The sequence below is a fragment of the Pongo pygmaeus genome, chromosome 20, assembly GCF_028885625.2.
Source record: "Pongo pygmaeus isolate AG05252 chromosome 20, NHGRI_mPonPyg2-v2.0_pri, whole genome shotgun sequence".
NCBI lineage: Eukaryota > Metazoa > Chordata > Mammalia > Primates > Hominidae > Pongo > Pongo pygmaeus.
The window spans coordinates 34452397-34479718 of NC_072393.2; positions in this window are offsets into that span (position 1 = coordinate 34452397).

Below are 27322 nucleotides of genomic sequence, written 5' to 3' on the forward strand. Positions count from 1 at the left end.
GGAGAGTTCTCCTCTATCAGTCTGGTTTGGTTTGGTAATGCTGCATAACCAGCAACCCCAAATTCTCAGTGTCTTAGTGTAAAGAAGGTTTCTTTCTTTCTTGAGCCCATCCCAAGTCAAAAGAGGGGCTTTGATAATTGTGGTTCCTCAACCCAGGTTAATTCAGGCTGCATTTCAGTCCACGCTTTCATGAGGAGGAAGGCAATAAAAAGAAAATTTTGCAGGGTCTTGTCTCTCAGCATATTGCTCCAGGCTGTCTCATGTCACCTTTGCTCTAAATACATTGACCAGAAGCAACACATACAGCCCCATCCAACCACAAAGAGTCAAGAAGTTCATAGTCACTCAAGGGGATAGAAGAGGACAATCTGGACAAAGGCACTGATGTCCCATTGCCACATTTCCTTTCTGTATTTTGAATTGTCAGCAGAATGGTCTTCCTAAAGAATACCTCTCTTTGGAATCCATTTATGCCATGGGAAATACTTGGACCTCCTCCAGAGCATCCTTTGCTGTTGAAACTCTCTGACCCTGCCTTTCCCAACAAACCCTCATATCCTTCCATGTCCTTCCAGTTGGTCCCCTTGCACCTCCATGAGTAAGCGAGATCCAGCCTCCAGTTCTCACAATCAAAGAGCCCAAGGCACTCAGCTGCACTGCCCTGTGACACCAGCCAGGCACTTTGTCAACATGGCTCAGTTTAGTGCTTCCCTCCACTCTGCAACCCTAGGGCTGGTGCCACAGTCACACAAGAGCTGCATCCACAGCACTAACTGAGCAAGAGGGAGCCCCAGAGATGGCAGGGTTTGCCCATGGGACAGGGATTAGAATCTGTCCAAATCCCCCATAAACCTCCCACAATGCAGAGGGAATATCAGCAGGGAGGGTGAGGTCCCTGCACAGACCCTGCCATGGAAATGAAAGAATACTTGAGCCAAAAGAGACCTCAGAGAGGATCTTGCCTAATCCTTGCCTAGTGGCTGAAGAGGGGAAGACACTTGCCCAAGACCACATGATTGTTTACTTACAGAATCCCTAACTCACACCTAGGTGGATGTATCTAAGAGGAAAGTAAAAAACAAGGAAGGTACACCTCTGAGCATACCTGGGTTGCTAAGACCCAGGCTGGGGACCACAACAGCCCCTTTCACTCCACTCTGGCTTGAGCTGGTCCTACTTTACCCCTTCCTTTCCCCAGGAAAGAACCTGCAGGCAGCCAAGAAGCTCAGCGTCTGTCTAAATCTCCCAGGGACCAGCTGCTTTCTGTAGAAGCCAACAGGAATAGTTTAGAAAATTGCCAACTATTATCCATCAGCTCTAGGAATGGGAGGTTAATGGGTGGTTTAACTTGGCAGTTAAATATCCATTTAAGTCAAAGTTTACAACTTAGGCCCCAAGGCACAAGAAGAATCTTCTCCCCCAAGGACTAAAGCTTGAATATTAACCAAAAACAATTTTAGGTTACAGGATAGAAAACTAATTCACATATACACCTGTGCACAAATTTCTACACATCAATCAACAAAAGCAATGCATTAGTCCTGAATAATCACAAATAATTAAAAATATAGATTTTTCTCTGCATCTCCTGAGGCTAAAGCAGTGAGGATCTTCTACTGCAAAATTAATCACTCATATTAACCCTTAGGACTGCTTTTGAAAACATAAATCCCATTTCAGGCCCCTCCACAGGAGGGCAAGCTTCATATGGACCATGACATGTTTTTGGTTTGCCTACAAACGGACACAATTTTGCAAAGATTTATTTTTATTGTTTGAATTAAGAAAACACTGGGTTTTCTTCCATTTAAGAAACATAGAATTGTGTTATAATATTAAATATGCTTTTAAAAACTTATTCTTTGAGGATTTCTGTGCCATTTAATTTCAGAAAAAAGAAAAATTCCCGAATGTGTTTGGTGGTAAACCAACTTCCAAATGGTGAAGTAAAATAGCCTGAAATTAGGAAAGTTAAAAATGTAAAGTTTTAAGTTAAAAAAAGTAATAAAGACTCCATTGAGAAAGTGAAAAGAAAGCGAAAAGAAAATATTTGCAAATCATGTATCTAATAGGGGACTCGTGTCCAGAATATATAAAGAATTCCTGCAACTCAATAATATTAATAAAAACACAAACAATCCATTTAAAAATGGGAAAAATATTTGAATAGATATTTCTTCAAAGAAGTTTAAATGGCCATAATAAACACAAAAAAGATGCTCTATCTAATTCATCATCAGGGAAATAAAAGACAAAACCTCAATGAGAATCCATTTTGCACTCACTAGGATGGCTAAAATTAAAAAGACAGATCATAGCAAGTGTTGGTGAGGATGTGAAGAAGGTAGAACCCTCATACACTGCCAGTAGGAATGAAAAATGGTACAGCCACTTTGGAAAACAGAAGACCCTCAAAAAGTTAAACATTGATTTAACTTTAAATAAATATAGAGTTCTTCAAAAAGGGAGTTGATGTGACTTGGCATTTCCACTCTGAGGTACATACCCAAGAGAATTAACAACATGCATCCACACAAAAACATGTATGTGAATAGTCACGGCAGTATCATTCATAATCACCAAAAAGTGGCAAGGACTCAAATGCCCTTCAACTGATGAATGGATGAACAAACTATGGTACATTCGTGTGATGAATTCAGCCACAGAAAGGAACAAAGCACGAATATGTATTACAACATAAATGAACTTCAAAAACATTAAGCTAAGTGAAAGAAGGAAGACGCAATAGGCCACAGAGTTTATGATGCAATTTACAGGAAATGTCCAGAATAGGCAAATACATGGAGACAGAAAGCAGATGGGTTGGGGAGGACAGAATGATTGCTAGTGGATATGGGGTTTCTTTAGGGAGTGATTAAATGTTCTGGAATTAAATAGTGGCAATAGTGGTGCAATCTTGGAATTATACTAAAAACCACTGAACTGTACACTTTGTAAGAGTTAATTTTGTGGTACATGAATTATTACTCAACAAATCTGCAATTTACAAAAAAATTACCTTCAAAAGAAGACGAAGAAGAAAAAGGAGAATAAGGAAAAAAGAAGAGAGGAGAGAGGAAGGAAGAAGAAAAAGAAGAGAAAAGGAAGCAGAAACAATGCTCCTGTTAGTTTGCATTTCAGAGGGAGGTGCTGATACCAGCATGTTCCAGCAGGCCTTGCAGAGCTGTAGCCTGAGGCTTCCTGCCCACACCCCACAAAAGTCAGCTTCCTCTTTAGAAGGAGGGTCAAGAGCTGCCCACTGGGTCTCCTCATGGTTTTGCAATGCTGGCTGAAAAGCGCTCCTCTGACCACCCACTCCAGGCAGGACCACTCCACTAGGGGACACCCCTGCTCCTCAAGAAGAGACCCAGTGGCCACCAGGACAGTGCAGTAACTCTCCAGCCCCTCTCTATGCCCAGCCCAGATCAACAGGCTTTCTTCCAGGTGAGTTTGCCCATCTCCTCTCCTCCCTTTTGTTTGTCAAAATTGCACCTCCTCCAGGAAGCCTTATTACCCCTATCTAAATTATATTAACTCTAAAATTCCATGTTTTCCAAAGTCCACTTCTTTAAGTATTCCTCAGAAAAGGGGACCCCGTGTAGGATTGCAAGACAAAACGTAGATGTCCAGGAAAATCTGATTTTTCAGATAGACAACTGTGAGTATGAGTATTTTTATTTCCTCGAGGACTTAGAGACATTAGATACCCCTGCAGGGTGCACTGCAAATTCCTGGGGAGGGTTGTGGCCTGCAGCATTCTCTCAATTTACTGGACCACAAAACTAGAATTGCTGGATTAGGCAAATAAAAACACAAATAACATTTTGAATTTCAGGTAAATGATATTTTATGTAAGTACACCGCAAATATTGCATGGATATACTTGTACTTCAAGATTATGGTTTATCTGAAATGGAAATTTCACTGGGTGTCTTGAGTTTTAACTGGCAGCCCTACTGAGGTGGCTTATTCATCATATAGACTCTGGGCATCATTTTCATAAGTCTGCGGTAGAAGCTCAGGAAACTGAATTTGTGAGAAAGGCTTCAAATAGGTAGGTATGATTTGTCTAAGGGTCATGGAATGGGAGATCAGTGTGTGTGTGTGTGTGTGTGTGTGCACGCACACCTGTGCGTGAATTGGGGCCGGGGGCGGGTGGTGTTTGGGTTAAAAGGCTTCCCAGAAATCCAGAACTCTGATCCATACCTTCCGGCTACTTTAAAATGACTGAAACCTCAGGTTCATTTTTCAGTGCTTTATTCCACACAAACTCGTCTTTTAGGAGGCTATTTGACAGTGCTTAACTGCGACCCACATTGTACATGCTCATAACAAAGACAAGTCCCCATCTACCATGCTGTAACTTAGAAAGGCACAAGTTATACAACATCTGGAATTTACCCAAGGGAAAAAAAATGCCAGTCTACAAATCTAGCATGCTGGAGGCAGAAACCATGTGCTCAGAATCATTAAAATCACATTTCACTTTGCCACAATGCAGCTCCGTCCCTGGCTGATGGCCAGATAAGCTTGCTGGCAGAGATCTGCTCTTGTGGTGCTGAGCGAAGGGGCCACACACCTCTCAGTTAATACCTGCCCAGGTTTAATACCTAATCACCATCGTCAGATTGCCTCTCAACACTCATTACCAGCACTCAGCAGTTGCAGCCAAGGTGATGGGATTTAAGATTAGGGCAAAAGAGTAGTCACTTTTGTTCTCAAGTGCGGGTCTCCTCGGAACATCGTCATTCAGCAAATTTGGGAGACAGCATTTCCACTTTCTACTGAAGCATCCTGTAAGAATCAGAAAAGCATGACACCATTAAAGATAAATGAAACTGGCCCTATTTGAGCAAGAGGGGCTCATGCTGTTTGGTCTTTGTTTTACGCCCATGATGAGTTTAACTGTTTGTTCATCTCCAGCACTCCAGTCTGAAACTCACCCCTTGACAAGCACCCTGCAAGCTACAGTGATTCTGAATCCCAGAAGTGATGGGCTCTCTTGGAGAATCCCAGGGGCTGTCCTGTGCCCCAGCCTGTCTCAGGACTCCTTGGGTGGATGCCATCTCCTCTGGTCCCCTCTAAAGACTTCTTCATCATTATGACAGTGAATGTGGGCAAACCAGGTGGGATAGTTTCCCCTGTCTGCCTACCAGATTAGGTGCTTCCCAGGAGGCAGGTAGAAAGGGAAGGAGGGAGGAGAGTGGGAGGAGCCAAGGAGAAAGGAAAGAGAGGGAGGACAAGAAGAAAGCAGGAGAGAGAGCTCTCAGGGAAAGCAGGGAAACAGTGACAAAGGGAAGACCAGCTGTACCATATTAGGTAAGTGATCATTTAAAGTCATTATCAACTTACTGTAAATTTCAGATGGAGTTTCTGGAAGCTACAGTCTTATTTCCTGTTAGGAATTCATTCATGTAACAAATGTTCTATGGGCCGGGACACTGTGCTTGGGGATGCAGATACACCCCTGAATGTAGCCATTTGCATTTTAATAAGGCAAAGCAAACAATGGACAAGTACACTCACAGATAAGACAATTTCAGACAATGGTCATGCTGGAAGGAAATGGCATGGTCATGGGATAGAGAGCCAGAAGCAGGAAGAGATGTCAGACAGGGAGGAGATTGAGAAGGGGCCTCGAGGAGAGAGCACAGTGAGAGAAGGAGCCCCCTGTGTGTGGACCTGGGAACCAACTGGCTTGGCGGGTGGTGCCATGCCACAGAGGTCAACATGGCCGGAGTGCTGAACAAGGGGACAAGTTGCAGGGCAGGAGTCTAAGGGCGTGCAGACTGGCAGGTGCTGATAAGGAGTTGGATTGCATTAATTCAGGACTGTATGTGTGTGCTACAGGAGAGGAAATTCACACCTTCGGTTGCCTAGGTGACAGCTTCCAAAGTATGTTGTGGGTCTAACTGGCAGCCTGGCAAGGCCTCTGAGATGGGAAAAAGGGAGCCCCTTTCCATTGGAGTCACCATGATTGGACCAAATTCTGGTCCTCAACTAGGGCCCAGGATGTGGCACAGAGCATGAGAGCCATCTGCAGCAGCACCTGTGCCCATCTGCGCATGGGAAGCCATGTAGGGTAGGGAGGCTGACAGACAGCCCAGAGCAGGGCCAAGGCGCTGCAACCTCATACATTCTAGTCAGTCCCAAATGAGCAAGAACCTTCACCCCAGGGGAGTTTGTGTCTCAGTGGATGTACAGTGTCTCTACCCATGAGCAGTACTTAAATGCCTGCACATCCGTGTCACCCACTTCATCTTCTATCAGTCACTACAAGCACCATCTCCTCCAAGAAAATGTTCTGATGGAGGAAACACTGGATGTGGAATCAGTGGCCTGGGACTGCCTAGAAGCTTCACTGAGTACTGGCTGTGTAACCTCAGACAAACCACTCACCCGCTCTGAGTCTCATTTTCCCCACCTATACATTGAGTCTAGCAATGCACACCTTCCAGGACTGGGTATAAGGATTAGAGTCGACGAATGCAGGGTACACAGTGGCTGATATTTGCTAAGGAACTGTGATGTTCTGATTCAATATGGTGGCCAGTTCTGGAGATCCTGAGACCACCTAGTCATGGTTGCTCCAGGGTGTGAGAGACGAAATCCAGGGAAAGTAGAGGAAGGTTCCCAGGTGTGACAGCTTCTGCAGGGAATCGGATTGCCATGAGAATCTCCAGAGACTGGACAAAGAGGAGCTTCACTGTTTTAAAGGCATGAGATGGACAGATGCAGAGCCACTTTCCTGGTAGGATTTATGACTCCAGCAGGTCTCCGGCTCCAACAGACAGCTCATTCCGGGGGAAATTAGGTGTCAAATGCAGTGTTCTGGAATTCTTAGGGCACCCATTGGCAGAGTTTTACAGCCATTCTGGCTCTAGGCCTTCGTCAACTTGTCAAAACATTGACTTTCCTCTGCAGCTCCTAACCAGGCAAGCACCAGGCAATAGCAATGAGTAATGCAGCTCTTAACACCTGGGCCTGAAAAGATGAGACACCTCAGACCCTGGTTCTTCTGGAGTTTGGGGCAGTAATATAACACTGAAGTCATTTGCTCCTTGTCACATGGGGAGGACTTTATGGCTTTTCAGGCTGGCAAAAACTTTCCCCAGGTGAATAGAGCTTTCTGGAGTTGAGACATCTAACATCACATCCCAGATGAGAGAGAGCAGATCCATCCCGCTAGCCACTTGCCCCCACAAAAACGGGGGTAAGGAAGGCAGGAGATTGTCAGCAAAGCTCTGAAGAGCGGCTCTGCACCAACAGGCAGCCAGCAGGCCCCAGCCCGGTCCCACGAGTTATCACTGAAGATACGAAACACACAGCCGCTGAATTCCTGTCCTAGTTAGGGTGTCTCTTAAAGCAGACCCTGAACAATGGCTTGGGTGCAAGTAGTTGATTTGGGAGGTGACCCCAGGGAACAGGAGCAATGGAGCAGGAGGAAGCCAGTGACAGGGTGCAGCCCTGTGGGAAATGGGGGCCCAATCTGCAGGGCCAATGCAGTGTTGTGGAAATCTTCGAGCACTCTCTGGAGAGCAGGGGAGCATGGAGCTCAGAACTGCCCCTCTGAAGGACTGGAGATTGGGCGTGGATCCCCACAGCATCCCCTGTTGGTAGAGGGTTCATCCCTGAGTGTATTAACCCTTCTGCTCTTCCAGACTGTGCCTCTGCATGGCTTATTAGACTCCCACAGCTCAAAGAAACCTCCAAATCAAAAAAGCAGAGGTTGCAGGCTGCCTGCCAGAGGTGAGACCCTGGTGATGGGCCTGGCACTGCTCACTGCAGTGCTGATGTCAGGAGGGCCCAGGATGTGGCACAGAGCATGAGAGCCATCTGCAGCATCACCTGTGCCCAGCAGTGTGCTAAGCACCAAATGAGAGCAGAAGTCATAGTGAAAAACAGTGCCCAGCCTCAATGACTCCTAGGAAAGTTTGGAATAGACAAGTGACCCTCGGGGCCCCAGCTCAGCAGCCTAAGTTATAATTGAGTAACAAGAAGAAAAGATGCTGTTATTTAAAGCAAAAATTGACTGCAATGGCTGCAGCACTGTCAGGCAGAGGCCAAGTTCTTCTTAGGGGTAGGTGGCCTTTTTGTTTAGAAACATACTTCAGAGGATCTCTTTGTGTGTGTGAAAATATAGGCACCAGGGCGCAGTGGGAAGGAGAAAGGCAGAGCTCTCTGCTCTGTAGTGATTGGAGTTTTTGTCTTGTTTGTTTGGAGGGGGCTTGTGATGGGAAGAAGAAAATTGATGGAGCTTGGGACACAAAGGTCAACTGGCAGGAGTGGATCAGACCTTGGAAAGAAAGCAGTCAGGAGATACTCCCTGTAGAGGGATGGTCAGGGGGCCACAAGGCAAGGATTGCTCACAAAACAGCCACGTCAAGTCGGTGCATTCTGTGATATGCTGATATTAACTATCTGGTGTCCCTGACCCTACGGTATGAAACATCTTAGCCTCTCATTAGTTATGCTTTGGGGAACAAAGAAAAAGGAACATTGGGGGTGAATTAAGATAGAGAGAAGACAGCAGCCAGGGGAAGAGAGTGGGGGACAAGAACTCAGCAGGGCTGATGCAGGTAGGTGAGCTCCAAAACTGGGGCTCAGCCCAGGAGGGCTCTTGGCTTCACCCAGGAAAGTATTCAAGGGTGAGCTGGTGGTATCAGACACGTTTTACGGAAGCTGCAGTGCACAGCAGCAGCAGAAGGACCGCTCCTTGCAGAGCAGGGCTACCCCACAGGCAGTGGGCCCAGAGTAGCAGTTCAGAGGCAGTGCTGCACTCATATTTATACCCACTTTTAATGACATGCAAATTAAGGGGTGGGTTATGCAGAAATTTCTAAGAAAAGGGCAGTAACTCCCAGGTGTTGCCATGGCAATGGTAACTGACATGGCACACTGGTGTGTGTGTCTTATGGGAAGCTGCTTCTGCCTTCTACCTGTTTTAGCTAGTCCTTAATTTGGTCCGGTGTCTGAGCCCTGCCTCCAAAGTCAAGTCCCGCCTCCTATCTCAGGGCTGAGTATCCAGGGATGTGTGTTCCCTTAGGAATCCTCGGAGAAGTTGGAAAGACACCAGACATCTCACAGCATGCAGCATAGAGGCTTGAGTCTGCATATTTGAAGTTAGAGGAAAGTGTGGCCCCTATAAGCCTGAAGAACACAGGACTCTGGGCTGTAATTCAGATCTATTTGGCACCCAGTTATCGCTACCAAAAACACAGCTGAGTCAGGTCCCGTGCTGGACAGGGAAGCCCAGGGATGACATATGTGGCCCCTGCCCTCAGATTATGCCAAAGTCCTAGGGCGTTACAGTTGTCAGCAACCAACCTGGCTAAGCAATGCCTGAGAGGGCCTGGTGGGAGGCTCCATAAGCTGACCAGAGACATCCTGGAAGACCCCCAGGAGAAGGGACATCAGAACATCAGCTTGAATGATGAGAAAAAATAGCAATAGGTGGAAAGCGAGAGAGAAGAAACTGTGGGCAAAGGAAAGAGAAGAGTTTCTGGAGGGAGAGACCCTCATGAGGTCTTCCCTAGGCCACCAGTGACACACAGGTGTCACCTTCTGTATCCGTCAGGGGTCTTGGGGAAACTGAGGCACACTCAGAGTCATTGAGGAGAGTTTAGTGAAGGGACTGCTCACATGGGAAAGAGAGGGCTAGAGGGATTCGGTAAACCCAAGGCCACGGCTGTGCACATCACTACTGCCTGAGCCCACAGGGGACAGTGCTGCTGTGGAAGAGGACACAGGAAGGAGCTGGGGATTTCAGAGAGGAGCCCAACCCCTGCCACTTTTAGCCTAGCAGGGAGAGAGCAGGGTAGATGAATATCCCGATCTCTTTCTTCCATCCCACCAGTCCCGCCCCCATTGACTAACCGAGCTGGAAGCAGAGGTCGCGGGAGCCTGGTCAGTGTAGCCCTGCAGATCTAGACCCCCCAGCATGGGTGTGGAGAAGCTTCCGGAGAGCATCCTGAGTACTTGCTGACAAATCGGCCACCTGTCTCCTGCAAGCTGTCCAGCGTGAGCTGGCCTCATGCGCTGAAGCTCAGCCCTGCTTTTAGAGAGGTGATCAGCAGAGTCGTAGATTCAGGAAAGAACATGTGGGCTGCGGCATGCCACCGTACCCTCCCTTTGCCTGATACCTACAGGAGTCTGTGTTACTCAGGAGGACTCAGGAATCTGGAGATTGTGCTCTTAGATGGAAAACTGGAACTAGGAGGAGAAAGTAAGCGTGATGTGCACAGATCCCAGGTGGCCTCGCATTTTAGAAGTCAATAGCAATATTTTCAAATCAACTGGACATGATATTGGAAGCCAGCACAGCAACTCTCCAGCTAGGAGGCTATGCTCGAGGACCTGGCATTGTCAGCAACCTGGGGGGCCACACTGCACCCACACAAGCACAAGGCTTACCTTCAGTCAGGGTATCCCAGACATTGCCCCTGGGGTGGTGATTTGTGGGCAGGTGATTTACCAAGACAAGAGAACCCAGTAGGGAAAAGAGGACAGGAGAGGGGAAGAAGCCCTGCAAGGTGCTATTTCAGGTAGGTCTCCAACCTCAGCCAGACCCCTTTGGCGGCAGGGGCGGGTCTGGAATATCAGCCGCATCTCACAGTCTGCCCAGCCTTGAGTCAGAGGAACTGGGTTTTCACACCTCCGCAGGATGAAGGGCAAGCTGCCAGGCACCCAAGTCTCCTTCATGCTTGCAGCTCAAGCCTCCAGGGGCCAAAGGGAAGTCCTCAAGAGGCTGTTGGTGCAGTCCACTTAGAGCAAAGAACGTGGCTGCTGGAGGATGGCACAAAGCTGGCAAGAGTGATCCACAGGGGCCTGGATAGGGCCTCAACAGTGTCTGCTGAGGCCCTTGCCCCAGGTGGCCCTGAAGTCGAAGTCTGGTTTGCTCTGTTTTGTTGGTCTGTGGAATGGAGAGGAAGGTGCCACCCCAGCTCTAGTTTTCCACGTCACTTAAGAGGTATGGGATTTCACCAAGGACTGAACAATGCTGGGCCTCAGCTTTCTCCTTCATCCCATGAAGACCTTCAATCTTATCTACCTCGGAGGATGATACTGTGGATATCAAATGTCAGAGGACCTTGAAGGATGGAAAACACTTGTATGTGACTTGTCAGGCTGTGCCACTGCAAGGTGATGCTGATGTCAGGATGTCTCTATCTGCAGGAGAATCCACTACCGTATGGAGCTTGTCCTGGAAAGTCATTGCACCCCACCCCACCACCCTCACCATCTCTCAGAAGAGGTCACAAAGAGCATTTTGTTACAACATAACCTTACTCAAGAAATCACTCAAAAATGCACATAGGAACCACTGAAACATTTCCTGAATTAAAAAAAATGACTCAGCGGAGCATTCATTTGTGATAGAGTTGCTTCTTGAATTTCTCAAAACTGGTGATGTTCACAAAGGCCAAAATGTGTGAGAATTCTACCAAAACCAGGCCAAAGTTTGCTTCTGTGCTTTGTATTTAAAAAGAATGAGAAAATTTGTAGTTCAAAAAATAAAATTCTAAGCCCACCAACTGACTAAACAGACCCCCTCTTGGCCAAGGGGACCCCAGAGTAATCAGGAACATTGAGTTCTTGGCCATGATGGGATGGGGAGCATCAGACAAGTCTTGTTATTCCCTTCCCTTGCTAACCACCACTAGGCTTTCTTTCCTAAGGGCTAAACACAAACCTACCCTTCCAACACAGTTCACTGCTGTGATCAACCCACTGCTTGATGCTGCTCCTCGTTTTTGCCTGATAAGAGACCACTGACCATGGGGTGGCTCTGCTTAGTCCATGGAGGATGCACAGGGAGGGTTTTGGTGTCTTCTGCTTCACCTTTTGACATAGGAGGGCCAAAAGTTCTACCCTTGGGTCATGCTAAAACCACCATTTTTGGTACAGGGGGCTCATGAAGGGGCGTGCAGCTCACTTGTGCATGTGCATGTTTCACCTCTCATAAATATTCATGACTCCTCCTGCAGCTTATTGAATATGTATATTCAGCCATCCAACTCAGCACTAATTCCTGTTCCCTTTGCCCTTCCCTGAAAGTGTCTGTTTCTGGCTTCTGATCAGAGGCTACACTTCCCACCCGGTCAGAGTGGCCACCCTGCAGGATGCAACCCTTTATGAAAAACAAAGTTCTTCTTTCCAAAAAGAAAAAAGAAAGAAAGAAAATTTATAGTTTAACAAAGACAATTAGATAAAGTTAACCCACTGGAGATCCCTGTCCTGCAGGCCTTGGTGCTGATTGATCTCCTGCCCAGGACATGGCCACATGGGGGCTAGTGGGTCGGTGACCTGAGGAGCACTCCTGAGTGACCTCGGAGTTCAGGGCTGCCTCCAAGAACAGCTGGTGCATAAAGACTACTCAGACCAAAGCTGAGCACTCCAAAGTGTGAATAATGAAGGACATTTGCTGGCTCAGTGGTGAGAACCTGGGGTGTTTAGGCTGTCACTGCCAACAGTCCACTATTGGCTGGGATCAGAAGGGCAGAAGACCACCATTTTACTGATGGGACTAAGTCAATCCCAGGGTCTGGTGCAACCTAGAGTGGACGGTGCAGAGATGGGCAGCAGGTCCCCCCGATGCAACCCTTCTGCATGTTGACAACGATATAAAAAGGGAATACCTGCATTTCTATTTTGCTCTTCAGATTGGAGACCTGGTTGTATTACACTGCAGATTTACTCTAGCCAGTCCTCAGATATTGCCTACTACTTAAAACGAATTGTTACCAAAATGTTCAGAGAAAACCTTAGATTAAGCGTATTGACTATGTTTCTTCTTTAAGTCATAGTTAAAGGCAATAACAACAACGGAGCAGCCGAGTAGATATTTTCTTCTCATCATTAATAACAACCCCTCAGCTGATGGATGGACGGCCCTCCCAGTGATGGAGAGCCGGCAGCACTCACTCTGTGGTGGGATCTATTCCTGGGAGGGCCTGTAAGATATCTGATTTGAGAGATGCCTGGCTGCTGATGGATTAGGAGGGCCTGGTAGAAACACAGCGGCATGAACACCAGGACCATAAAAAGAGAAGAAGAGTGCAATCATCTTGTATGTTCCCTTCCTTCTCTCACTCCCGGTGGAACCAGAGAAGGGCAAGCCGAGAAGCACAGAGGTCATTCCACCTGCCTGTGGGCTCCTGGCCCATCCAGTCACTAAAGCTATGGAGGAGAAGGCAGAGAAACATGGACCTGGGGGAAAGAGGAGGCTCCCTGTACCTGTCAGCTGTGGGGAAGAAGACTCTGCTCCACAGTCACTTGGGATCGAAGCTGATGGAGGCTCCACCATCTCATAGCTACTTCATCTGGAACCAGCAGCCTCCTCAGCAGAAGGAAGGAGCAGGAAGGGTGTCCAGGGTGTTTTCACTCGATCAGTGTGGAATGACACATAGCACTTTGCTCACATTTCACTGGCCAAAATTAGGAATGTGACCTCATCTAACTGCAAGGGAACTAGGAAGCAATGTGCCCAGAATGAGTGGTCTGCACACGTTGCCCTGCTTCCTTACCTTTCATCCAATATTGAATTGCCCAGTCTAGGCTGTTCCCCACCACTCATACCAGCACAGCCTCCTGTTTCCAAATCCAGTGGTCATTCTCATGTTTCCCAATCTCTGAGCAGCACTAGCCCCAGCTACTGCCCCCACCTCAATCTAGCCTGGCCTCAGCTTCTGCAATACCTCATTCTGGGGGACTTCCTTCCCTGTCTCTCTGCTCTGTGAGTTTCTCCTCACCCAACCTCTTCTAAATGTTGGTGTCTTCTCAGAACAGGTCTTGGCCCTATTGTTTTTTCTCTGTATACTCTTGCTAAATAATTACATCAGTTTCATAGCTTTAAATGGCATCTATTTGCTAATACATCTTAAACACAGATCGCAGGGCAGAGTTCTATCCCTAGGAGACTCACACTTTTCTTCTCCACTGCTTGCTTGAGAGCCCACAGTGCATCATATAAGGGACTTGAGTCTCCCGCACTTGAGTCAATCACGGCTCCTTGTCGGAATCAGAAATCTAGGAGTGGCACATCCTTGACAGCTCCCTTTTGCTCAGCCCTGAATATAAACCATCCATATGTCCTGTAGATTTAGCCTCCAAAATACATCAAAAGAGGTCTTGAATCAACAAACCTCGGGCTGTCTCCACTGCCACTCGCTCAGTGCCAATCCTGGCCTGTGCGGCACTCAGGGCTCCCCAACTCGCTCCTTGTCAAGTCATTCTCCTAGCAGCAACAGGTTTGTCTATAAAATGCAAACCAGATCATGGCACTTCCTGCTTCAGTCCCTGAGCTGGCTTCTCACTCCTCAGGAATCAAGTTCAAGTTCCCCTCCATGGCCCACATGACCATGCAACCCAGGCCCTCTTCGGCCTCGTACATGCTGCCCTCCCCTCCACAGTGTGTTCCAGCCACATGGGGCTCCTGGTCCTGCTCTGCACCACCAGCCCCCTTTCCACACCGGGGTCTTGTCACACTCAGTGCTGTTTCGTTCACTAAAACATCACCCCCTTGATGAGCTGGATGCACAGAGGCATTGAGGAGAAGTGCATCTGGCATCTCCCCAAAAGAAAAGACATCACTGTATCAAAAGAATACCTGCCCTCGCATGTTCTTCCCAGCACCATTCACAATAGCAAAGACATGAAATCAGCCTGGGTGTCCACCAACCAATGACAGGACGAAGAAAATATGGTGCATATGCACCAAGGCATACTACTTGGCCATAAAGATGAATGAAATCATGTCTTCTGCAGCAATAAGGATGGAACCGGAGGCCATTCTCCTACGTGAAATAACTCAGACACAAAAAGATAAATACCACACATTCTCACTTATCAGTGGGAGCTAAATAATGTGTACACATGGATGTAGAGTGTGGAATGATAGACTCTGGAGACACCCAAGGGTGGGGAGGATGGAGGGGGTGAGGCAGGAGAAGTTACTTCATGGGTACCACATACGTTAGTCCAGCAATGGCTACACTAAAGGCTCAGATGACACCACTACGCATTATATCCATGTAACAAAATTACACTTGTGCCCCATAAATGTGTACAAGTTTGAAAAAGGACAACTGTGAGTGTCTTCTGCACAGTTTGCAAAGCACACGTTCCCAGCAGCATCTACCTTCCTACCCAGATGGGATCTCATCACATGGAGGTCCCATAGCCATCCTCTTGCACCCAAGGGTGGTGCAGTGGACCAGCGGCCCCTCAGCAGCCCTTCTGACATGAAAAGAGGGTCTCAGCTACCCTCCTGTGACCCATCTGCCAAGTCACATAATGTCCCGTGGCCCTGATTCCTCCTAGGATGTGCCTGCCCTATGTTAGGTCCTGAACACGTGTTCTTGGTTCTTGGTTTGTCTCAGGACAGCAAGGACACTTGGCTGGGGAAGCCTGAATTTGAAAATTAAGGTTAAAAGCAAATTTCACCTTTTGCTCAGCATTCTTCTCATATGGACCCAAGGAAAACCTCTGTGTTGGTTAAACACTCTGTTTGTCAGCAGTGAGACCACCTTTAGCATTTAGGGTGTATTTTGAGTGTATAAATCGTGTGTTTACAGTGAAAGATGCCTGTAGCAGTTCCTGAGACATCCTGGGTTCCTCCCTGCACCTGCAGAAGTGCAGCAGAGGCCCCTGTGGTCACAGCAACACACCCACCTCCTGCCAGCCCACCTGCACACCTAGTGCCAGTTCCCAGTGTCAGAGGAGGCCTTCTCAGAAACTCAGACCTGGACAGGTCATCAGTGGCTAGAGAGCCACTCCCAGGCCCTCAGGCCAGCTGGCTTGCCCAGGAGTCAGTCCCCAGGGGCAGCTCATCTCCAGAGCTAGCAAAGGTACTGTCAGCAGGCCACCCCTTCTCAGAGCTGAGCACAGATGACTCCTATTTTTCCTCCTGCACACAGAGAAGCAGAGAATGCCAGACCAGCCTGAGCCCGAGTGCAGGGCACTGGGGACAGAGCATCGGGGGGGTCCAGCCTCGGGGGTGTCAGTGCCTGCCAGCACCCAGCTCCTATCTTTCCATTCTTGGAAACAGTGGATGGTTTCCCTTTGGGAACCTGCCCTGCCCCACCCTCAGGCCCTGTGGTTCAAGTGCCTTGCCCCATGCCCCACCCCCACTCCCTTACCACGAGCAGACGCACGTGCCGTGACAGGCCATTGCAGCAACTCAGCTCACAGCCAGGAGCATGCGGGAGGCAGGCACTCCTGCTTGAGTGGGCAGAGGCTGCTCCTGGGAGGGAACGGGAAGTGGAAGCACTGTCGGAGGCTGTCCAGGAGGGAGCTGTCAGTGCTCCCCATGCGGAGGAAAGGAAGAGCTTTTGGCTCTTTCTTCTCTCTGTTGGCATGGAGAGCCAACAGAGAGAAGAAAGAGCCAAGAGATGGGGAGAGCCAAGTCCTGACACCAGTCTTGGTGTCCCAGGAGCCAGCAGTACCTGGCAGTAGCATCTTTGTGACATGTGCCAACACCTTCCTCCCTTGTGCTGGCCTCACACTGAGGTGGACAGTATGCTGGGAGAATCCAGGTGTGAGGCACTGGGCCTGGCCCTAAGAAAATTGCTCAGAGAGTGAGGCCTAGGGAAGGCGGGCAGGAGCTGGGGCCCAGGCCACAGGTGTGTGTCCGAAGCCTCCACTCCTTGGCTGGGGCTGGGGTGTAACAGGCTGCTTAGCCCACCCCATCCTCTGGCCTTTAAACCATAGGCACAGACTAGAGCAGCAAGTCTTCCAGCCACTGAGCCCCCCAGCGAGTGGCACAGGCGGGGTTGTCCCTCCATCCTCTAGCACAATCTCCCTCCTCTCCCCCCAGCCCCAAATGCATGTTCTTTCCTCCACTCCTCTGCTCATACTGGACCCTTAGCCTGATGCGCTCTCCATTCCCTTTCCACCCCTTCCCCAGAATCTGCCAACCCTCCAGACCTGGCTGGAGTGCCCCCTCCTCCAAGAAGCCTTTCCTGACTAGCACAGCTCATGATTTGAGGCACTGGGTCACTGTAATCATCACCCAAAAGTGCACAGTCCACACCGGGTTAGATTCTGTCCTAAGCAACTTTAGGCTGGCTGCCCTCTCACCAGAGCCAGTGACCTCAGCTAGCAGCCAGCACCAGAGAGATTATTTAACGTTTTCAGGAGGAACTATTCTGGCCATTCAGGGAGAAGTCTTCAAGAAGGCCTAGGACCATTCCCAGGACCTTTTCCATAAGATATATACTAACATGGACAGAATGCCATGTGCTAGAGGCAAGCAGAGTGAGTGAGGCAGGGAAGAGAGGAGAGAGCTCAGGCTCCAGGGCCAAGCAGGCCTGAGTTTGAATCCTGGCTCTGCCTCCGGCTGCCTGTGTGGCCTGGTCAAGTCGCCTGAAATCTCTGAGCCCAGTTTCTCATCTGTGGAATGAGGATGATTGTGACTGTATCATAGGCTTAAGTGAGAAGCCATGGCTTGAACAGGGTGGATGCTGCGTAATACTCCCTGTAGATTACTGGGGGACGGAAGAGCACCGTGGTTGGAAGAATAACCTAAGCATCTCTGAATCTGCTCCATGCACCTCTCAGTTTTTTACATTGTGATCCCATTTAATCCTTATTGCAACCTTATAAAGTAGCAATGCATATAATCTCCAGTGTACAGTTGAGGAACCTGAGGTTTAGGGTCATACCCAAATTCAAACTCCTGAAGATGGCAGAGCCGTTTTCAACACTTAGCCTGCCCGTCCTCTACTTGGTGGCCCAGCATGGTCACAGGGCCACCCTGCAGTGGTGTGGTGCCTAAGAGCTCAGGCAAGAGTCAGACTGTGCTAGATCCCTAGCTCAGCTGTGACACTTGCTACTCTAATCCCCATCTCTCTGTGCCTCAGAGGTCTTCATTTCCTATCTGTAAACTGAAGATAATAACACTATGTTTTGTTGAATTCAACATGCCATCACTTGTAAAATGTGATATCATTTTAAATGCCACTAAAACAGAAAAAATGCCCAACATAACATATCTAAAAGAAGTTCTCCACATAAAGCCAGGACACAAAGGCTGAGCCACCTGTGTATGAGTAAATGAGAAATATAAACCCACCATGTAAACAACGTGACAAGGAAATTGGCATGTCTCAACCTAGGCGCCAAGTGAAGGGAGAAAATATTCTTCTTTGAGAGTTTGAACCCTGAACTAGTACTCAGGCAGGTTTGATACCTGAATTCACACTGCCCAGTGTAGTCCGAAAAACCCAAAGTAGACAATTTCACTTTGACCTCATGTTGGCTCCATGAAACGGAAGAAATAAACACAAATCTCTTGAAATTAGATCTCAGTTTAGGCCCACAGCGAGTCTAAGATGCTAAGGACTGTAAAACCCACACCAGTAATTTCAGAAATTTGCAAAGATGGAAAAAATATGTTGTATGATCATTGAGATATGGTAGCATCTAGCTATGAGCTACTGTAACCAAATACTCCCAAGTCTCAGCAGATTCACACAACAAACATTCATCTCTTTCTCAAGTAAATTCCAAGAGTCCCTGAGTAGTGGATGAGTCAGAGAACCAGGCTCTGTCCATCCTGTGGCCCCACCATCTTCAGCACACAGCTTCCATGGTCTCCAAGGAAGGGAAAGGTGTAGGATTGTGTCTGGGAGGTTTCCACAGGCCAGGCATGGGTGTGAAATCTGTGACTTTTACCCACAATGGGTTGGGTAGAACGCAGTCATATGGTCATGTCTGGGGGTGCTGGGAGCTGTGGGCTACACCTGTGCCTGGGAGGAAGCAGAAAGAATCTTGGTAGACAGGCAGACAACCCCAGCCACAGCACCCCATGGGACCAGAGTGAAACTCTTGGAAAATAATTGTTAGCAGCAGTAGATTAAAATGGGGCCTGACACCACACAGAGACTCAGTCAATGAGTGCTCCAGCTGTGATTAATAACGAGAACATCTTTCATTTGTCAAAGCGATGTATTTTTGAGGATGGTGCTCACTTAACAAAAGCAGCTTCTCCTGGTGTTTCCTAGTGACTTCCCATAGTGGATTTCAAGTAGGGATTTGAATTTCAAAACAGGTAATCTGTGTGCAGGAGGGCCCGGGTGGTAGGAGGCTAATATTCGCATTCACAAATATTGCATTCTTTTTTTTTTTTAATTTATTTTATTTTTTTTCTTTTTATTATTACTATTATTACTATTATTATTATTATACTTTAGGCTCTATGGTACATGTGCGCAATGTGCAGGTAAGTTACATATGTATACATGTGCCATGCTGGTGTGCTGCACCCACCAACTCGTCATCTAGCATTAGGTATATCTCCCAATGCTATCCCTCCCCCCTGCCCCCACCCCACAACAGTCCCCAAAGTGTGATGTTCCCCTTCCTGTGTCCATGTGTTCTCATTGTTCAATTCCCACCTATGAGTGAGAATATGCGGTGTTTGGTTTTTTGTTCTTGCGATAGTTTACTGAGAATGACGATTTCCCATTTCATCCATGTCCCTACAAAGGACATGAACTCATCATTTTTTATGGCTGCATAGTATTCCATGGTGTATATGTGCCACATTTTCTTAGTCCAGTCTATCATTGTTGGACATTTGGGTTGGTTCCAAGTCTTTGCTATTGTGAATAATGCCGCAATAAACATACGTGTGCATGTGTCTTTATAGCAGCATGATTTATAGTCCTTTGGGTATATACCCAGTAATGGGATGGCTGGGTCAAATGGAATTTCTAGTTCTAGATCCCTGAGGAATCGCCACACTGACTTCCACAAGGGTTGAACTAGTTTACAGTCCCAATAACAGTGTAAAAGTGTTCCTATTTCTCCACATCCTCTCCACCACCTGTTGTTTCCTGACTTTTGAATGATTGCCATTCTAACTGGTGTGAGATGGTATCTCATTGTGGTTTTGATTTGCATTTCTCTGATGGCCAGTGATGGTGAGCATTTTTTCATGTGTTTTTTGGCTGCATAAATGTCTTCTTTTGAGAAGTGTCTGTTCATGTCCTTCGCCCACTTTTTGATGGGGTTGTTTGTTTTTTTCTTGTAAATTTGTTGGAGTTCACTGTAGATTCTGGATAGTAGCCCTTTGTCAGATGAGTAGGTTGCGAAAATTTTCTCCCATTTTGTAGGTTGCCTGTTCACTCTGATGGTAGTTTCCTTTGCTGTGCAGAAGCTCTTTAGTTTAATTAGATCCCATTTGTCAATTTTGGCTTTTGTTGCCATTGCTTTTGGTGTTTTAGACATGAAGTCCTTGCCCATGCCTATGTCCTGAATGGTATTGTCTAGGTTTTCTTCTAGGGTTTTTATGGTTTTAGGTCTAACATTTAAGTCTTTAATCCATCTTGAATTGATTTTTGTATAAGGTGTAAGGAACGGATCCAGTTTCAGCTTTCTACATATGGCCAGCCAGTTTTCCCAGCACCATTTATTAAATAGGGAATCCTTTCCTCATTTCTTGTTTTTGTCAGGTTTGTCAAAGATCAGATAGTTGTAGATATGAGGCATTATTTCTGACGGCTCTGTTCTGTTCCATTGATCTATATCTCTGTTTTGGTACCAGTACCATGCTGTTTTGGTTACTGGAGCCTTGTAGTATAGTTTGAAGTCAGGTAGCGTGATGCCTCCAGCTTTGTTCTTTTGGCTTAGGATTGACTTGGCGATGCGGGCTCTTTTTTGGTTGCATATGAACTTTAAAGTAGTTTTTTCCAATTCTGTGAAGAAAGTCATTGGTAACTTGATGGGGATGGCATTGAATCTGTAAATTACCTTGGGAAGGATGGCCATTTTCATGATATTGATTCTTCCTACCCATGAGCATGGAATGTTCTTCCATTTGTTTGTATCCTCTTTTATTTCCTTGAGCAGTGGTTTGTAGTTCTCCTTGAAGAGGTCCTTCACATCCCTTGTAAGTTGGATTCCTAGGTATTTTATTCTCTTTGAAGCAATTGTGAATGGGAGTTCACTCATGATTTGGCTCTCTGTTTGTCTGTTATTGATGTATAAGAATGCTTGTGATTTTTGTACATTGATTTTGTATCCTGAGACTTTGCTGAAGTTGCTTATCAGCTTAAGGAGATTTTGGGCTGAGACAATGGGGTTTTCTAGATATACTATCATGTCATCTGCAAACAGGGACAATTTGACTTCCTCTTTTCCTAATTGAATACCCTTTATTTCCTTCTCTTGCCTAATTGCCCTGGCCAGAACTTCCAACACTATGTTGAATAGAAGTGGTGAGAGAGGGCATCCCTGTCTTGTGCCAGTTTTCAAAGGGAATGCTTCCAGTTTTTGCCCATTGAGTATGATATTGGCTGTGGGTTTGTCATAGATAGCTCTTATTATTTTGAGATACGACCCATCAATACCTAATTTATTGAGAGTTTTTAGCATGAAGGGTTGTTGAATTTTGTCAAAGACCTTTTCTGCATCTATTGAGATAATCATGTGGTTTTTGACTTTGGTTCTGTTTATATGCTGGATTACATTTATTGATTTGCATATATTGAACCAGCCTTGTATCCCAGGGATGAAGCCCACTTGATCATGGTGGATAAGCTTTTTGATGTGCTGCTGGATTCGGTTTGCCAGTATTTTATTGAGGATTTTTGCATCAATGTTCATCAAGGATATTGGTCTAAAATTTTCTTTTTTTGTTGTGTCTCTGCCAGGCTTTGGTATCAGGATGATGCTGGCCTCATAAAATGAGTTAGGGAGGATTCCCTCTTTTTCTATTGATTGGAATAGTTTCAGAAGGAATGGTACCAGCTCCTCCTTGTACCTCTGGTAGAATTCGGCTGTGAACCCATCTGGTCCTGGACTTTTTTTGGTTGGTAAGCTATTGATTATTGCCACAATTTCAGCTCCTCTTATTGGTCTATTCAGAGATTCAACTTCTTCCTGGTTTAGTCTTGGGAGGGTGTATGTGTTGAGGAATTTATCCATTTCTTCTAGATTTTCTAGTTTATTTGCATAGAGGTGTTTGTAATATTCTCTGATGGTAGTTTGTATTTCTGTGGGATCGGTGGTGATATCCCCTTTATCATTTTTTATTGCATCTATTTGATTCTTCTCTCTTTTTTTCTTTATTAATCTTGTTAGTGGTCTATCAATTTTGTTGATCCTTTCAAAAAACCAGCTCCTGGATTCATTTATTTTTTGAAGGGTTTTTTGTGTCTCTATTTCCTTCAGTTCTGCTCTGATTTTAGTTATTTCTTGCCTTCTGCTAGCTTTTGAATGTGTTTGCTCTTGCTTTTCTAGTTCTTTTAATTGTGATGTTAGGGTGTCAATTTTGGATCTTTCCTGCTTTCTCTTGTGGGCATTTAGTGCTATAAATTTCCCTCTACACACTGCTTTGAATGCATCCCAGAGATTCTAGTATGTTCTGTCTTTGTTCTCGTTGGTTTCAAAGAACATCTTTATTTCTGCCTTCATTTCGTTATGTACCCAGTAGTCATTCAGGAGCAGGTTGTTCAGTTTCCACGTAGTTGAGCGGTTTTGAGTGAGATTCTTAATCCTGAGTTCTAGCTTGATTGCACTGTGATCTGAGAGATAGTTTGTTATAATTTCTGTTCTTTTACATTTATTGAGGAGAGCTTTACTTCCAAGTATATGGTCAATTTTGAAATAGGTGTGGTGTGGTGCTGAAAAAAATGTATATTCTGTTGATTTGGGGTGGAGAGTTCTGTAGATGTCTATTAGGTCTGCTTGCTGCAGAGCTGAGTTCAATTCCTGGGTATCCTTGTTGATTTTCTGTTTCGTTGATCTGTCTAATGTTGACAGTGGGGTGTTAAAGTCTCCCATTATTAATGTGTGGGAGTCTAAGTCTCTTTGTAGGTCACTCAGGACTTGCTTTATGAATCTGGGTGCTCCTGTATTGGGTGCATATATATTTAGGATAGTTAGTTCTTCTTGTTGAATTAATCCCTTTACCGTTATGTAATGGCCTTCTTTGTCTCTTTTGATCTTTGTTGGTTTAAAGTCTGTTTTATCAGAGACTAGGATTGCAACCCCTGCCTTTTTTTGTTTTCCATTTGCTTGGTAGATCTTCCTCCATCCTTTTATTTTGAGCCTATGTGTGTCTCTGCATGTGAGATGGGTTTCCTGAATACAGCACACTGATGGGTCTCGACTCTTTATCCAATTTGCCAGTCTGTGTCTTTTAATTGGAGAATTTAGTCCATTTACATTTAAAGTTAATATTGTTATGTGTGTATCTGATCCTGTCATTATGATGTTAGCTGGTTATTTTGATCGTTAGTTGATGCAGTCTCTTCCTAGTCTCGATGGTCTTTACATTTCAGTATGATTTTGCAGTGGCTGGTACTGGTTGTGCCTTTCCATGTTTAGCGCTTCCTTCAGGAGCTCTTTTAGGGCAGGCCTGGTGGTGACAAAATCTCTCAGCATTTGCTTGTCTGTAAAGTATTTTATTTCTCCTTCACTTATGAAGCTTAGTTTGGCAGGATATGAAATTCTGGGTTGAAAATTCTTTTCTTTAAGAATGTTGAATATTGGCCCCCACTCTCTTCTGGCTTGTAGAGTTTCTGCCGAGAGATCCGCTGTTAGTCTGATGGGCTTCCCTTTGATGGTAACCCGACCTTTCTCTCTGGCTGCCCTTAACATTTTTTCCTTCATTTCAACTTTGGTGAATCTGACAATTATGTGTCTTGGAGTTGCTCTTCTCGAGGAGTATCTTTGTGGCGTTCTCTGTATTTCCTGAATCTGAATGTTGGCCTGTCTTGCTAGATTGGGGAAGTTCTCCTGGATAATATCCTGCAGAGTGTTTTCCAACTTGTTTCCATTCTCCCCGTCACTTTCAGGTACACCAATCAGACATAGATTTGGTCTTTTCACATAGTCCCACATTTCTTGGAGGCTTTGCTTGTTTCTTTTTATTCTTTTTTCTCTAAACTTCCCTTCTCGCTTCATTTTATTCATTTCATCTTCCAGGGCTGATACCTTTTCTTCCATTTGATCGCGTCGGCTCCTGAGGCTTCTGCATTCTTCACGTAGTTCTCGAGCCTTGGTTTTCAGCTCCATCAGCTCCTTTAAGCACTTCTCTGTATTGGTTATTCTAGTTATACATTCTTCTAAATTTTTTTTCAAATTTTTCAACTTCTTTGCCTTTGGTTTGGATATCCTCCCATAGCTCGGAGTAATTTGATCGTCTGAAGCCTTCTTCTGTCAGCTCGTCAAAGTCATTCTCTGTCCAGCTTTGTTCCGTTGCTGGTGAGGAACTGCGTTCCTTTGGAGGAGGAGAGGTACTCTGCTTTTTAGAGTTTCCAGTTTTTCTGCTCTGTTTTTTCCCCATCTTTGTGGTTTTATCTACTTTTGGTCTTTGATGATGGTGATGTACAGATGGGTTTTTGGTGTGGATGTCCTTTCTGTTAGTTTTCCTTCTCACAGACAGGACCCTCAGCTGCAGGTCTGTTGGAGTACCTGGCCGGCCGTGTGAGGTGTCAGTCTGCCCCTGCTGGGGGGTGCCTCCCAGTTAGGCTGCTTGGGGGTCAGTTAGGCTGCTCAGGGGTCAGGGGTCAGGGAATCACTTGAGGAGGCAGTCAGCCCGTTCTCAGATCTCCAGTTGCGTGCTGGGAGAACCACTGCTCTCCTCAAAGCTGTCAGACAGGGACATTTAAGTCTGCAGAGGTTACTGCTGTCTTTTTGTTTGTCTGTGCCCTGCCCCCAGAGGTGAAGCCTACAGAGGCAGGCAGGCCTCCTTGAGCTGTGGTGGGCTCCACCCAGTTCAAGCTTCCCAGCTGCTTTGTTTACCTAAGCGAGCCTGGGCAATGGCGGGCGCCCCTCCCCCAGCCTCGCTGCCGACTTGCTGTTTGATCTCAGACTGCTGTGCTAGCAATCAGCGAGACTCCGTGGGCGTAGGACCCTCTGAGCCAGGTGCGGGCTATACTCTCCTGGGGCACCGTTTCCTAAGCCCGTCGGAAAAGCACAGTATTCGGGTGGGAGTGGCCCGATTTTCCAGGTGCCGTCTGTCACCCCTGGAAAGGGAACTCCCTGACCCCTTGCACTTCCCGAGTGAGGCAATGCCTCGCCCCTGCTTCGGCTGGTGCATGGTGCACTCACCCACTGACCTGCGCCCACTGTCTGGCACTCCCTAGTGAGATGAACACGGTACCTCAGATGGAAATGCAGAAATCACCTGTCTTCTGCGTCGCTCGCGCTGGGAGCTGTAGACCGGAGTTGTTCCTATTCGGCCATCTTGGCTCCTGTTTTCGTATTCTATTGCATTCTTTTAAACCAGTCATGGTCACGTTCAGTTTCCACAGGAAAGCTTAAAAGTGTGAGTTCTAGAATTAGTCGGCCTGGCTTTGAACCACAGCTCTGTGGTTTACTAGCTCCATGACCTTGAGCTAAGCCCTTGGCTTCTCACTAAGCTTTGGTTTCTGCAGTGTGAACTAGTAATGAAACAACTGCCTCAGAGGCTGTTGTGAGAGTGAACACAGATAACGAAGGTAAAGTGCACAGCACAGAGAGGGCACACAGGGGCTCTCAGCATGTGGGGTCATTGTTTTTCTTGTAATTTTTATTAATGCCCTGAAGCCATTTTTCCTAAACCTCATGTCAGCAACCTTGGGTTTGAGCCATGTAAAGTCCTGTGTGCTCCCCAAAGCCATCTCAGGTTTCAGAAACTCTACCTTCTGTGCGGACTGATCGTCTGAGCAAATGCTAGATGCTGGGTACATAAGCAGCTCTCATGTGGACAGCCTCACCAACTGGTGGTCTGAACATTTATTTCCAATTTTAACAACCCTATTAATAGTTTCATCCTGCGAAACAACTCAAAGCATTATAGAAACTCTTGTGTAAAACCTCACATCACTCCCAGTTCCCACCGTCGGCTGAGCGGAGGAGTCGGTCACATCCATCCAGTTTCTTTTCTTAATGTCTAGCCAAAGCCCACAGAGATGAGCAAATGCCTCCGATTTATAACCAAATGTAAAGGGCAGCTCTGTCCTCTCTGCAATGCAAAACCAACAGCTTAATAGTTGGACAACCACACCTTTCCAATAGTGTCAAGAACGACTTCTGAACTCTGAAAATTCAGTGTTTAGTTTATGACTCCTTAAAACGTTTTACCCATAGCTCTTGGGACAGGAGCCAGAAACTCTGCCCCTGTATAGCCCAGCAGAGAAGAAGAGCTGAGGGCTGGTAGCTGGCTCACAGCCAGCTTTCTGATGTGCAGGGTCAGGGAGGAAGTGCTAGGGTCTCAGCCTTCCCTTGCCCCACACCTCAGCTGAGAACCTCTGAAGAGGCGAGGTGATGTCAGGAACTCAGAGAGCAGCACGCCCTTGCTCCTCCATTCCATATGTAAGTCAACTCAGTCCCTCTGCTGGCAGCAAGCATTGGCTTTCTCTCAATATCCATTCATCCAGTGTCCCCAGAAACCACACTCTTACCCCCAATCTCAGTGCCTTGTTGAGGATGGGGCTGATCCCACCCCTAGTTTTAGATCTAGGCTCAAACCACCATCAACTCCCACCTCTGCAAGGGCTGGTTAAGGGATGGACTTGGGACACATCAGAGACAGGCAATGCTAACCCCAGGAACTCGCTGGAGCAGTCAGGAGAGAGAGGACCTTGCTTTTTCCTGCTGGACAGAAGTGGACTGTGTCTGACGCAGTCACCTCTGTTCTCTATCCAGGGCAGAAACTGAGAATGGCTCCCACACACAGGAAAGAAAATCCAGAGGTGGAAGAAGGGAGAAAAGGAGAGGGAAATAAACCTGGCCCAGATGACAATTGAGCCTCTTATCCAGATGAGCCTGAGGCCAGATAGACTTTGCAGTTTAGGGACCTGATATATTCCCTTGGAGGCACTGGTTGAGTTTTCTATCCTGTAGCCAGGAAGGAGTCTTGTGTGATGCCCCCATAGACTGTTTGCTGATTGCAATGGCTTTGCGCCTTCAGCTGTCCTGAACCCAAACCTATCCAAACTCCTACTCATCTCTATTCACACCACCCAAACCAGCTATGTTGTGAGACTGACATTGTGCAAAGTCTGGAGGATGCAGAGCTCCCATCCCAACAAAGCAGTGCAGGAAAGGCAGAGCTAGAGCTGTGCACAGGGGTCCCAGAAGGCTTCCTAGAGGAGGTGACACTGATTTCCACTGAAGGACATGTGGGAGTTTCGGAGGTGGGAGTGAGGAGAGGCATGGGCCAGAGGCACATAGAGGACACACAGCCCACAGAGGACCCCTCTCCTCACTCCTATGGACCCTCATGCCTGGTTTCCTCCTTGTTTTCTGAAGCCAACCTGGTCTCCCCAGATATCTTCTTCAAGTTTCCTAAAGTTAGCTGCAGTGTGGTATATTTCAGAGACAGGAA